The following is a 13,480-nucleotide window of genomic DNA, read 5'->3' as shown; positions in this document are numbered from 1 at the left end:
TCCTTCATCTCCCATGTGGAAAATGTGGGAGATGTTACCTTCTTTTAACCAATGAGAAAATACAGTTAAAGTAATTAGAAGAAATTTACCAACAATACTTAGCTCATAAATTGAGGATCTGGGATTCAAAACCATGCTGTTTGAATACAGAATCTACCTTCGCAATCACAATCCACTATTATTCTGAAAATAACCAATTTCTTAGGATCTCAGTTTCTTTACCTGTAAAATGAAAATATTAGATTAACAATACCAAATTCCCAAGCAAAGTCTGTAATTTTACTAGGTATTACAATGAGTGAACATTTTAAGGAAAGAAACTAGTTCCTATTATTTTATCGCCTGTGATAGCACAGTATATAACCTAAATATTTGGATCCATAATACCTTATACCTTTCTTTGATTAATGTTTGTGGGATTAGGAAATTGCTTTATAAATATGTAAAGAAGACTAAGTGCATAAAGTAGTTTCTTTCCATTTAATTTTACTTCTCCCTTGTATTGCTTTGTAATCATGTTTACTTATTTCAGTTCAACTCTTCATTTTGAGATTTTCTTATTTTTAGTGATTTTGTAGTATATTGTTTATCATGTCACTAACTACCATGAAATCACATTAACATTTCTAAAAATAGGCTTTCTATTATTTATCTTTATTCATTGATTTTTCAATTACTTTTAACATTTATACTAAACTATCCTCTTTGTATCAAATCGGTTTATCATATACAATAGGATATACTTTTTCTGGGATTCATACCATCCATGACCAGTTCTTTTGAGTCACAAGCACTCCAGTGGAAACTGAAAAATCTAAAATGCTTCAACAAAATAGAGTTCAGCTGAAAATTAATGAAAAAAGCACCACTATTCCATGCAATTCTTGATATGCTGAGGTCAGTCTTAGCTTTGTAACTCTCTGAGATTGTTTGAAGAATGTAGTTATCCTGCTGATGGCATTAAAAGTGATTATTTTAAATTTGGGAAAAAGCAAATGAATCACTATATAAGAGTTTTAAACTAGATATTTTTTATTTTTTACTTTCTGTTTGGTTGATATAATGGCACCTATCATTGTGTGACTTATAAAATCAATTACTAGGTAAGGAACTGAAATCCGGGGGATAAGTTTTAGAAGATAATTTGAAATAAATATGACACACTCTGGGTTTAGGACTTAATCCTCTTTCTATACTAACATTTCAATGTGTGATTCATAGAAACTATGTTTAACTACATTATACATGTGGAACTTGTTCTTTGTGTTGTACATAGTAAATCTCTTATGGTAGTAATTTATAAAGTTTATTTCTTAGTAATATATAATTAATTTGAGATTTTTATTTCTTTTGCAGCTAAATAGTTAAACTAGCCCAAGCTAAAACATAGAAGAGATTTAGTCAAGGTAACATATTTCAAGTTTAGGATTTATTGTCCCTTATCACAATTAAACAATGATGATTTTATAGAAAATAAAAACAATTTCAGTGCACAGTTGTTTCTTTGGGGTTTCTTTGTCATTATTAATATAAACAAGTATGGAAGAAAACACATTTTAGAACTAAGATGTGTCCTAAATTTATCATTCCCTCTTTATTACTGATTAAAATATGGCACATAAAAATTCAATGACTATTGTGTGCAATAGTGCATTTTATTTTATAATAACTTCTTATAATAAATCACCAAAGGTTAAATGTAAATATATAAGTAATTAATCTCATCCTGGCATACTTTACCATTTTCTAAACTCATTTAACATAACTTGTCCCCCTATTTAAATATGCTCAAAACATCATTAATTATATTTTATAAATAATATTTTTATTATTAGTATATGTTAAAATCTAATTGATCCAGCAGTTTCTCAGAAAAGAAAAAAAAAATCTAATTGAATGCAGGTTGCACATGGCCAGATCAGTTACAATAATTATAACTTTCCTTGCGATACATTTTAATAGAATTGTTTAATTCGTTATGAACATAATTATTTTACTCACAAAATAAAACATATTAGTCAAAATAATTAAAACTTATCAAATAAATGATAAAAATTGAGTAAGAACAACTGTAAAATACCACTTCAGTTTATAATAAATCATATATTTATTATTTTTCTTATGTATGCAGTCAAAAAGCTTTTGAGCTAACATAATTTTAAAAGATACACACACAAGATAATTTCAAGAAGCCATTTTTTAAAGATGGGAAAATAACAGATAGCTTAAGTAGGTTATTAAAGCATTAAATCTATTAATACTAGTAATAACTTGGGAACAAATGCAATAAGGTGTCCACAGTTTTCCCTATCAGCTAAGTAATAATAAACATGTGTCAGTGAATTCATGGAGAATTTCCGAACATTTTTTATAAGAAATACAATTTTCCCGGTCCAGATGGCTTCACACCTGAATTTTACCATACTTACAAAGAAGAACTAGTACCTATCTTGCAGAAACTATTCCACAACATCGAGAAGAACGGAAACCTCCCCGACACCTTTTATGAAGCGAATATTACTCTGATACCAAAACCAGGAAAGGATGCAACAAAAAAAGAAAACTACAGACCAATATCCCTAATGAATATAGATGCAAAAATTTTCAACAAAATCTTAGCTAACCGAATCCAGACACTTATCAAAAAAATAATCCACCACGACCAAGTGGGCTTCATCCCAGGGATGCAGGGATGGTTCAACATACGTAAATCTATAAATGCAATTCACCACATCAACAGAAGCAAAAACAAAGACCACATGATTCTTTCAATAGATGCAGAAAAAGCTTTTGACAAAATTCAACGCCCTTTCATGATACGAACACTTAAGAAAATAGGCATAGAAGGGACATACCTAAAAATGATACAAGCCATATATGACAGACCCATAGCCAACATCATACTGAATGGGGAAAGATTGAAATCATTCCCACTTAGAACTGGAACCAGACAAGGCTGCCCACTATCTCCACTTCTGTTCAACATAGTGCTGGAAGTCTTGGCTACAGCAATCAGACAGGAAAATGGAATCAAAGGTATCCAAATAGGGGCAGAAGAGATCAAACTTTCACTGTTTGCTGATGATATGATATTGTATCTAGAAAACCCCAAGGATTCAACCAAGAAACTCCTGGAACTGATCAATGAATTTAGTCAAGTCTCAGGATACAAAATTAATACACAGAAATCAGAGGCATTCATATACGCCAACAACAATCTAATTGAGAACCAAATCAAAGACTCAATTCCCTTCACAATAGCAACAAAGAAATTAAAGTACCTAGGAATATATTTAACCAAAGAGGTAAAAGACCTCTACAGGGAGAACTATGAAACACTGAGGAAGGAAATAGCAGAGGATGTAAGCAGATGGAAATCCATACCATGCTCGTGGATCAGCAGACTCAATATCATTAAAATGTCTATACTACCCAAACTGATCTACAGATTCAATGCAATACCTATTAAAATCCCATCAGCATTCTTCACAGATATAGAAAAAATAATTTTAGGCTTCGTATGGAACCAAAGAAGACCCCGAATATCAAGAGCAATTCTAGGCAACAAAAACAAAATGGGAGGCATTAATATGCCAGATATCAAACTATACTACAAAGCTGTAGTAATTAAAACAATATGGTATTGGCACAAAAACAGGAATATGGACCAGTGGAACAGATGTGAGAATCCTGATATAAAACCATCCTCATATAGCCATCTCATCTTTGACAAAGCAGACAAAAACATACGCTGGGGAAAAGAATCTCTCTTCAATAAATGGTGCTGGGAAAACTGGATAGCCACCTGTAGAAGGCTAAAACAGGACCCACACCTTTCACCTCTCACAAAAACCAACTCACGCTGGATAACAGACTTAAACCTCAGATATGAAACTATTAGAACTCTAGAGGAAAAAGTTGGAAACACTCTCCTAGACATCGGCCTGGGCAAAGAGTTTATGAAGAAGTCCCCAAAGGCAATCACAGCAGCAACAAAAATAAATAAATGGGACATGATCAAGCTACAAAGCTTCTGCACAGCCAAAGAAATAGTCATGAAAGTAAACAGACAACCTACAGAATGGGAGAAAATTTTTGCATCCTATGCATCCGATAAGGGACTGATAACTAGAATATACTTAGAACTCACGAAAATTAGGAAGAAAAAATCAAATAACCCCATTAAAAAGTGGGCAAAAGACTTGAACAGAAATTTTTCTAAAGAAGACAGAAGAATGGCCAACAAACATATGAAAAAATGCTCAACATCTCTAATCATCAGGGAAATGCAAATCAAAACCACAATGAGATATCACTTAACCCCAGTGAGAATGGCCTTTATCAAAAAATCTCCAAACAATAAATGCTGGCGTGGTTGCGGAGAGAGAGGAACACTCCTACACTGCTGGTGGGACTGCAAACTAGTTCAACCTCTGTGGAAAGCAATATGGAGATACCTTAAAGCGATACAAGTGAATCTACCATTTGATCCAGCAATCCCATTGCTGGGCATCTACCCAAATGATCCAGTGACACTCTACAAAAAAGACACCTGCACTCGAATGTTTATAGCAGCACAATTCATAATTGCAAGGCTGTGGAAACAGCCCAAGTGCCCATCAATCCAAGAATGGATTAATAAAATGTGGTATATGTATACCATGGAGTACTATTCAGCTCTAAGAAACAATGGTGATATAGCACATCTTATATTTTCCTGGTTAGAGCTGGAACCCATACTACTAAGTGAAGTATCCCAAGAATGGAAAAACAAGCACCAGATATATTCTCCAGCAAATTGGTATTAACTGAGTAGCACCTAAGTGGACACATAGGTACTACAGTAATAGGGTATTGGGCAGGTGGGAGGGGGAAGGGGGGTGGGTATATACATACATAGTGATTGAGATGTGCACCATCTGGGGGATGGTCATGATGGAGACTCAGACTTTTGGGGGGAGGGGGGAAATGGGCATTTATTGAAACCTTAAAATCTGTACCCCCATAATATGCCAAAATAAAAAAAAAAAAAAAAGAAATACAATTTTCCAATATAAATTCCTATTGTCCAATATAAATTCCTTACTGCTTATTTTTTGTCACTGGGTATGTTGAAAGGTCAGTGATGAGAGAATTGATGGAATTCAATTGATGGAATTGAATACACTTACAGTTTCTACACCTTAAAAGCTCATTCATCAGTGTATAGAGTGCCAGAGGTCCATATGCTGAATTCATAGCCATACATCAACAGGAAAAGGACAGATATGTAATAAGCATGAAGAAACTGCCTTCTATAGTGATCTATCCAGGTGGGGGACCTGGCAAAATAAGACACAAATGGTTAGAACATAACTTGAAGAATCACAAACATTTGGAGATCAGTGGGATCAATGTGAGACAACGTATTGTCACAAATTAGAAATAAGAAAAAGAAAAAAAAATCCCTTAGAGTCCTTCTGCAACTTGAAGGGTAGCCTGAATCTTTACTTTTGAAGAAGGTGATTTGTACTGGGGAACAACAACAAAAAAAAGAGATGTCTATCAAGAGAATGAAAAGAAAGTCTACAGACTGGGAGAAAATATTTGCAGAAGACATATCTGGTAAGAGACAATTATCTAAAATGTACAAAGAACTCTTAAAACTCAACAATAAGAAAATAAACGACCTGATTAAAAAGTGGGCAAAAGACCTGAACAGATGCCTCACTAAAGAAGATATAAGATGGAAAATAAGCATATGAAAAGATACCCAACATCATAAGCCATAGGGAATTGCAAATTAAAACAACAAGATACCACTTTATATCTATTAGAATGGCCAAAATACAAAACACCAACACTGCCAAATGCTGGTGAGGATGTGGAGCAACAGGACCTCCCATTCATTGCATTGCTTGTGGGAATATAAAATGCTAAGCCACTTTGGAAGATAATTTGGCAGTTTCTTACAGAACTAAATGTACTTTTGACATAGGATCTAGTAATCACTCTCCTTGGTATTTACCCAAAAGAGTTGAGAACTTATTTTCTCATAAAATCTTGTGCATATTAATATGTTTAAAGAATCTTTATTCATAATTACTAAAACTTTAAAATAACCAAGATGTCCTTCACTAGAATAAATAAACCCTGGTACATCCAGACAATAGAATATTATTCAGTGCTAAAACAAATGGCTATCAAGCCTTGATAAAGGTCACTGAAGTTATTAAAAAAAAGAAGGAAGGAAGGAAGAGAGAAAGAAAGAGAGAAAGAAAGAAAGAAAGAAAGAAAGAAAGAAAGAAAGAAAGAAAGAAAGAAAGAAAGAGAGAGAGAGAGAGAAAAGAAGGAAAGGAAGAAAGGAAAAGAAAGAAAAGGAAGGAAGGAAGGAAGGAAGGAAGGAAGGAAGGAAGGAAGGAAGGAAGGAAAAGGGAAGGGAAAAGAAAAGAGGAAAAGGAAAAAAAGCTATTAATATTAAGCCATGAAAAAATACATGAAGAAAACTTAAATGCATATTACTAAATGAAAGAAATCTGGAAAAACTACTTAGTGTATGATTCCAACTATACGACATTTTGGACAAGACAATATGGACACAGTGAAAGAGTAATAGTTTCCAAGGTTTACTGTATAAAGATGGATGAACAAGCAGAATACAAGGCTTTTAGGGCAGTTAAATTATTCTGTATAATACTATTATGGTGGATACATGCCATGCTATTATACATTTGTCAAAACTCATAGAATGTATAACTCCAAGAGTTTACTATAATGCAAGTAATAAATTTGAGGTGATAATATGGGTCCATATAGATTCATTTATTGTCAACAAGTGTACCACTTTGGTGTAGGAGGTTGATAGTGGAAAGGCTGTATGTGTGGGGGGCTGAGACACACTTTATCCTTTGCACTTAATTTTGCTGTGAACTTAAACTGTTCTAAAACATCAAATCTAGTGTAGGGGGGAGAGAGACAGAGAGAGAGAGAGAGAGAGAGAAAGAGAGAGAGAAAGTATCTATGACACATTTTGGAAAGCAAAGCCAACCAATGAAACAAAAAAAATTAAACCCAACATAGTCTAGGGAATACAGAAGTGATAAAAATTTTCTTCAGCTTTTTGCAGTAAGGTTGGATGTATGCATGTAATTATTTGACTAGGAAATATGAATTATTCAAACTCAATTATGATACCACCTGAACCCTTTCAAACTTTTTAGATTATAATTCAAAGTAAGAAATACATTTTACAAAGGGATCCATCATACACAAAAACACACATATATGCAATTGACAGAAAGCACTCACTAAACAACTCTACACTTAATACATGCAATGCACTCTATTCTCTTTTATTCAATGTTATTTAAAAATATGCGGGACATAATTCACTTAATTTTTTGTAACTAGTTTATAAAATGTTGCCTAGTCTAGTGCTCATAGACTAAACCCAGTCTAGTGCTCATATCAGAAATTGTATTATGGTCTGTCACAACAATAATTGCTGTTCTTTGGTATTTTGCAGGTACCAAAATGAATAGGGAAAACTAAACAATCTTCTGTCAGCCAGGACGTTAACAGAGTGAACTGAGTTGAGGCACTGAGGGAGGTCTTGTGCTTGAAATTCAGACATGAAGAACAAGACTTAGTTAATATTCCATCTTCTTCCTCTGGCCAGAAGTGTGACCATTAATGACTGACAGTTATTATAATAAATCCTAACTTTGAAGTACTTGTTTCCTGGGAATTGATTAGATTAGCCAAAAGAGATCCTGATGAACACATCCAGCTAAGGAAAGCCAGATATCATCGCCTAGACTGTCAGAAAGGAATCCCACCCTATACATAGAAAAAGAGAAAGATAAGAAGTGGGTTATGCTATGGATGTGTGACAAAAAGGAAAGGGGCTAAAGAGACAAAAGTCTGCAAAAGTTGGATTGGGGAAATGTTATTTTGAGGTTATCTTGAGAGAAAAAGAATTATGAAGAGACTCTATCCTGCTTATGAAAAAAAGTTGAGAGTAAGAAAAAAAGACAGGAATTGTATAATTATATAATATATTGTTATACATTAAAAATTATTGGTGATTTTATTATTTTTTTTCCTTTGAGAGATTGCATTGAAGATTAAAGTTTTGTGAGGCAAGAGGATTGCTTGAGCCTAGGAATTTGAGACTAGCCTGGGCGACATAACTAGAACTGTTTCTATTTAAAAAGAAATCAAAATTGCTTTCAATCATATGTTGGTGATCTAATTATTGTGGTGTTTTTGTTGCTGTTTCATTGTTGGCTTTATTTTTGTTGCTATCATTGTCAGTATTCTTATTTTAAGATAACTACTACCTGCCAGGAGGAGTCACAAACTGAAAATTATAAGTGTTGAAATCTGAGTTAATTTTTCTAATGCAGTGTAATCCTTGGGATTGCTGTTTAACTCACTGTAGGGTTTAAACTCACATTTTGAAGTTGCTGGCAAAAATCGCTTCTCAGCCTTTTGGCTAAGATCAAGTGTAAAGTTGCTGGCAAAGACAGGAATTTAGAATATTAGTAAATGTAAATACAGCATATATATAAATTTGAGGAAGTAAATACACTTTTAAACGAGTTTTTTTTTTCTTTTTGAGACAGAGTCTCACTCTGTTACCCTGGCTAGAGTGCCATGGCATCAGCCTAGCTCACATCAACCTCAAATTCCTGGGCTCAAGCAATCGTCCTGCCTCAGCCTCCCCAATTAGCTAGGATTATAGGCATGTGCCACCATGCCTGGCTAATTTTTTCTATATATTTTTAGTTGGCCAATTAATTTTTTTCTATTTTTTTAGTAGAGACGGGTGTCTCACTCTTGCTTGGGCTGGTTTAGAATTCCTGACCTTGAGAGTTATTGTATTTTTCTCTTTTCAGATATGCAAGTCAAAGTTCTAAAGGCAGTAAATAGTGGCAAGTGATTTATATCGAAATCTCCCAGGTGTTCTTTTTATTGGCCATTTTAAGTCTAACAATGTATCTGAAATCTAAGAGCCACTTGTTAGGTAGAGGGACCTCTGGCTCTTCTAGGGACAAAAGTGGGTGCCCTGTCTTGGTGCTGCCGCAGGCAATTGCCACAACTGGGGAAGAAGGACAAGGGAAGGCGCACCACCTGCGTGCTGCCCCACCTTGATCCTGCCTGGAGCAATTGCTACACCTGGGGGAAGGAGGAATGACACTTTCAATCTGTAAAAGAATGCAGAGAATTCCCCAGCCCTTGGGCCAGATACCCTTGGGCCCAGGCACCACAGAGTCTGGAGAATGACCTACAATAATAAGACTAATTATCATGTCATTAACTGTCCATAAAAGTGGTTCAGTGGTGATGTTTGAAGCACAAGGAGGAGGCCCCAATCCAGACAATTTAAAACAGGATCCCAGACCATAACCAGGGCCTCTTATTATGACCAGGGGCCCATTCACCATCTGTTGTGAATGTATTTTGCTCTTGGTCTATGTAATCAGCTCCATCAAAATATAGATAAATAGAGAATATAGAGATCACTATTTTTGTGCATTATATTTGATATGATGTACTATTAATTTTTTGAATACCCAGTTTTATGTATTTGTGCTATGAATTGGAAATCTTTATCTTGTCATTTTTATCTTATTTATAACACTATTGAATTTAGAAATGCATGCACTCAATCCAATATGATTCCTCATCTATCTTTCAATTTAAAAATTATAGCAAAACAAAAATCAATGTCTGTTTTAAAAATATGGGTCAGGTATATTCCTCCCTCTCCTGTAAGAAAAAAATGGAAAGCATTTTCTTTATACAAATATCAGCTGACCAGGGAAAATCATGCTCTGAGGGACTGGTTTGATAGATCCCAATGTCTACATTAGTTGTTTCACTCATTTGTAATGCAGTTAAGTTAGATTATCTTGTCACAGTCTGCCTCCCTTGCTGAGATCCCTGGACCTCCCAAATGCTTTTTTAAAAAATTTGCGTGACTGATGAGTGAATTGTCAGGAAAAAAAAGAAAAAAAAAAAGGTTACAAACAGTAAGACTTACTCCTTGTGTTGTAGAGTTCATGGATTTTGACAAATACATAATGTCATATCCACCATTGCAATATTATACAGAGTATTTTTCTCCCCACGACTCCCTGGAAACCACTGATCTTTGTACTGTCCCTATAGTTTTGCGGTTTCTAGGATGTTATATAATTGGACTTAAATAGTACATAGCTTTTCCACAGTAGCTTCTTTTACTTATGCATTTAAGATCCATCTGTGTTTTCTGTGACTTGATAGCTCCTTTTTATTTCACTAATGAATAATATTCCACTGTATGGATGTACCACAATCTCTTTAATTTTTCACTTTATTGAAAGACAGCATGGTTGATTTTAGTTTTGGGTAAGTATGAATAAATATGCTAAAAACATTTGTTTGCAGGGCTTTTTGTGGTTATAAATTTTCAAATCATATTGTTAGATCAGCAGTTGTCTGTTCTTTGTTCTTGGTGTGCTAAAAAATGACCAGACACACTGAAAGCAAATAAGCATGAAATTGAAAATGAGATTTATTGAGGAAGAGCAAGATAGGTTTACAAAGCAAGAGCAAGATACATTCACCACAGGCAACAAATGGGCCCCATCTTAACAAGAGCCCCTGGAAATGGTCTGGGGTCTTGTTTTATAGTGTCTGCATTGGGACCTCAGGGTTCAAATATGACCATTGAACTACTTTACTAGACAGTTAATGACATGACAACTAACCTTGGGTTACTCTAGGTCACTAATCAAATCCTATTGTGTCTAGACTGCCTGTCCTCTGGGCTGGGGGATTCCCTACATTCTTTTGCAGATTGGCAGGCAGGGCATTCTTCCTTCCCTCAGGTGTGGAAGGATCAAGGGTAGGGCAGCACCAAGAGGGGGTGTTTGTTCTTGTCCTTCTTTCTAGGTGTGGCAAGTACCTGAGGCAGCACCAAGGTAGGGTGCCTGCCTTTGTCCCTAGGAGAGCTAGAATCCCTCACTATCTACCTAATAATATGTGTAAATACCTGGGATTTTGTCTGATCATACATGTTTTGTAGGAAACTGTCAAAATTTCTTCCAAAGCCTGTACATTTTTGCATTCCCTTCAGAAATAAGAGTTTTTATTGTTCTACAACATTGTCAGCATTTGACATTGTCAAATTTTGGGATTTTATATTTTCTCTCACTGTTATTTTAATTTTCAATTCCTTAAATACAAATAATATTGAGCACCTTTTCATATTCACTTGACATTGGTACATCTTTGGTAAGGTATCTGTTTAAAACTTATCCTCATTTTAAAAATTGCAGCTGTAAACATTCAAGGGCAGGTATAGGAATAACATTTATTGGGTGTCGGGCACATGGGAGGGGGGAGGAGAGGATGGGTATATACAAACACAACAAGTAAGATGTGCAAAATTTGGGGGGGGTGGACACGCTTGAAGCTCTGACTCAAGGGGGGAGGTGGAGCATAGGCAATATACGTAACCTTAACATTTGTACCCACATAACACGCTAAAATGAAAAATTTTTTAAAAACTGTACTATTTGCTTTTATATTTTTGACTTTTAAGAGCTCTTTGTATATTTTAGACATTAGTCTGTATGTATTTTGCAGATATTTACTCCCAGTCCATGACTTATCTTTTCATTCTCTTAATAGGAATATTCATGGAACAATAGTTTTTAATTTCATTAAAATCCAATTTATCGGCCGGACACGGTGGCTCATGCCTGTAATCCTAGCACTTTGGAAGGCCGATGTGGGATGATCATTTGAGTTTAGGAGTTGGAGACCAGCCTGAGCAAGAGCAAGACCTTGTCTCTACTAAAAATAGAAAGAAATTAGCTGGACAACTAAAAATATATAGAGAAAAATTTGGTCAATACAGGCATGCATGGTAGTGCATGCCTGTGCATGCCTGTACTGCCAGCTACTCGGAAGGCTGAGGCAGGAGGATCGCTTGAGCCCACGAGTTTGAGGTTGCTGTGAACTAGGTTGATGCCACGGCACTCTAACAGAGTGAGCAACAGAATGAGACTCTATCTCAAAAAAAAAAAAACAGAAAAAAAATCCAACTTTTCAAATTTTACTTATATGGATCGTGCTTTTGGTATTGTAGTTAAAAACACATCACCAAACACAAGGTCACCTATATTTTCTCCTATGTTTTCTTGTAGAAGCATTATTGTTTTGCATTTTACATTTAGGTCTAGGATTATTTTGAGTTGATTTGATTTCTAACACCCCACTTTATCTTTTGTTTTTTTTAAATATATTTTCTTCTTTATCTACCCAGTTTCTGATTCAGTATATCACTTCACTTTAATTTTTTCTTAAGAGTTTGCATCTCTTTGTTTACATGACCTATCTGTTCTTACATGTTACCTACTTTTTCTATTATAGCCCTTAACATATTAAACATGTTAATATAATAATAGCTTTAAATTTTCTATCTGATATTTCTAAAAACTATGCCATATCTCTGATGCTTGCTTATTTCTCTTTCGACTGAGTTTTTTCTTGGCTTTTTGCATATCTTATAACATTTTATCGAAAACCAAACATGATTGATGCATTGAATAATAGGAATTAACCTAAATAGGCCTTTAGTCTAAGCATTTATGTTAATCTGAATAGGAGATGGGCTGTGTTTAATGTTTGTTTTTACTGTCGGTATCATAAGCTTTAAATTCCTCTAGGATCCTTGTTTACATTGTCTCCTTTCTTGTGTTTTGGTTTTCCACAGAACTCTCCCTTAAATGGAGTCTGTGCCTTGCAGGTATTTTAGTACACTACTGATATGACATAAATAGTAGGGGGGAAAAGAAGTAATCTACTACCTACTATCTTTTGACTTAATCTCAGTTTTTTACTGAGCCTGTGTCATTGGGCTGTGACCTTCATAAGTGTTTCTTAGCTTTTTCTCCTGTAGGCGAGACAGGAAAACTAGAGGGGCTAGAGTTAGATAAATGCAAAAGCCTTGTTAACAAAAGAAAAATAAGTAAAAATGTATTAACATGTATATTACACATATACATTGGAGATACTCAGGGAATGAGTAGTTCTCAAAGAAGTAACTTTGAATTCCAGTTTTATATAGCACTTTCAACAAAGAACAATAGATTTTTAGAGAGACAACAATATAAAGAAAATGGCCTTTGAGTTTCTAAGGGCCACAAAATTGTGGGAAGGCAAACAAATGGCAGATAAAGGCTAATTAATAAAGCTTGTCTGGTGTCACCTCTAGGACAGTAAAAGTCTAAACTTGTCTTCAGTTAAGCTTTGTCCTTCCTGGTAGAGGTAGAGAAGAGGAAAAGGATATTCTTTGTCTTTCTAAATTTATGTCCTAATTTTAGGCAAACAGAGAGAGGGCTGAGAACTTTCCTGCAACTGCTTCTGCTTAATTGCTTTCAGCTCAAAATAATCCTCATGGCAAAGAGACATAGTTTAGGGTGGCATATTCTGGTACCCCACAGTT

The 13,480-nt window shown here is 34.8% G+C and overlaps 1 long non-coding RNA gene and 1 other non-coding gene across 3 annotated transcripts in view; both read left to right on the top strand.

Moving 5' to 3' along the window:
* LOC105881535 (uncharacterized) overlaps nt 1–13,480 on the top strand; it is a 358,441-nt gene that overhangs the window by 204,595 nt on the left and 140,366 nt on the right. The gene's annotated exons all lie outside the window — the stretch shown is intronic.
* On the top strand, nt 8,457–8,640 carry LOC142874864 (U2 spliceosomal RNA). The gene has a single exon (XR_012922448.1). It is a non-coding gene; the product is annotated as a U2 spliceosomal RNA (small nuclear RNA).

The sequence above is a fragment of the Microcebus murinus genome, chromosome 1, assembly GCF_040939455.1.
Source record: "Microcebus murinus isolate Inina chromosome 1, M.murinus_Inina_mat1.0, whole genome shotgun sequence".
NCBI lineage: Eukaryota > Metazoa > Chordata > Mammalia > Primates > Cheirogaleidae > Microcebus > Microcebus murinus.
Note: the sequence above shows the minus strand (reverse complement) of the source record. Positions and strands in the feature narration are given on the sequence as shown.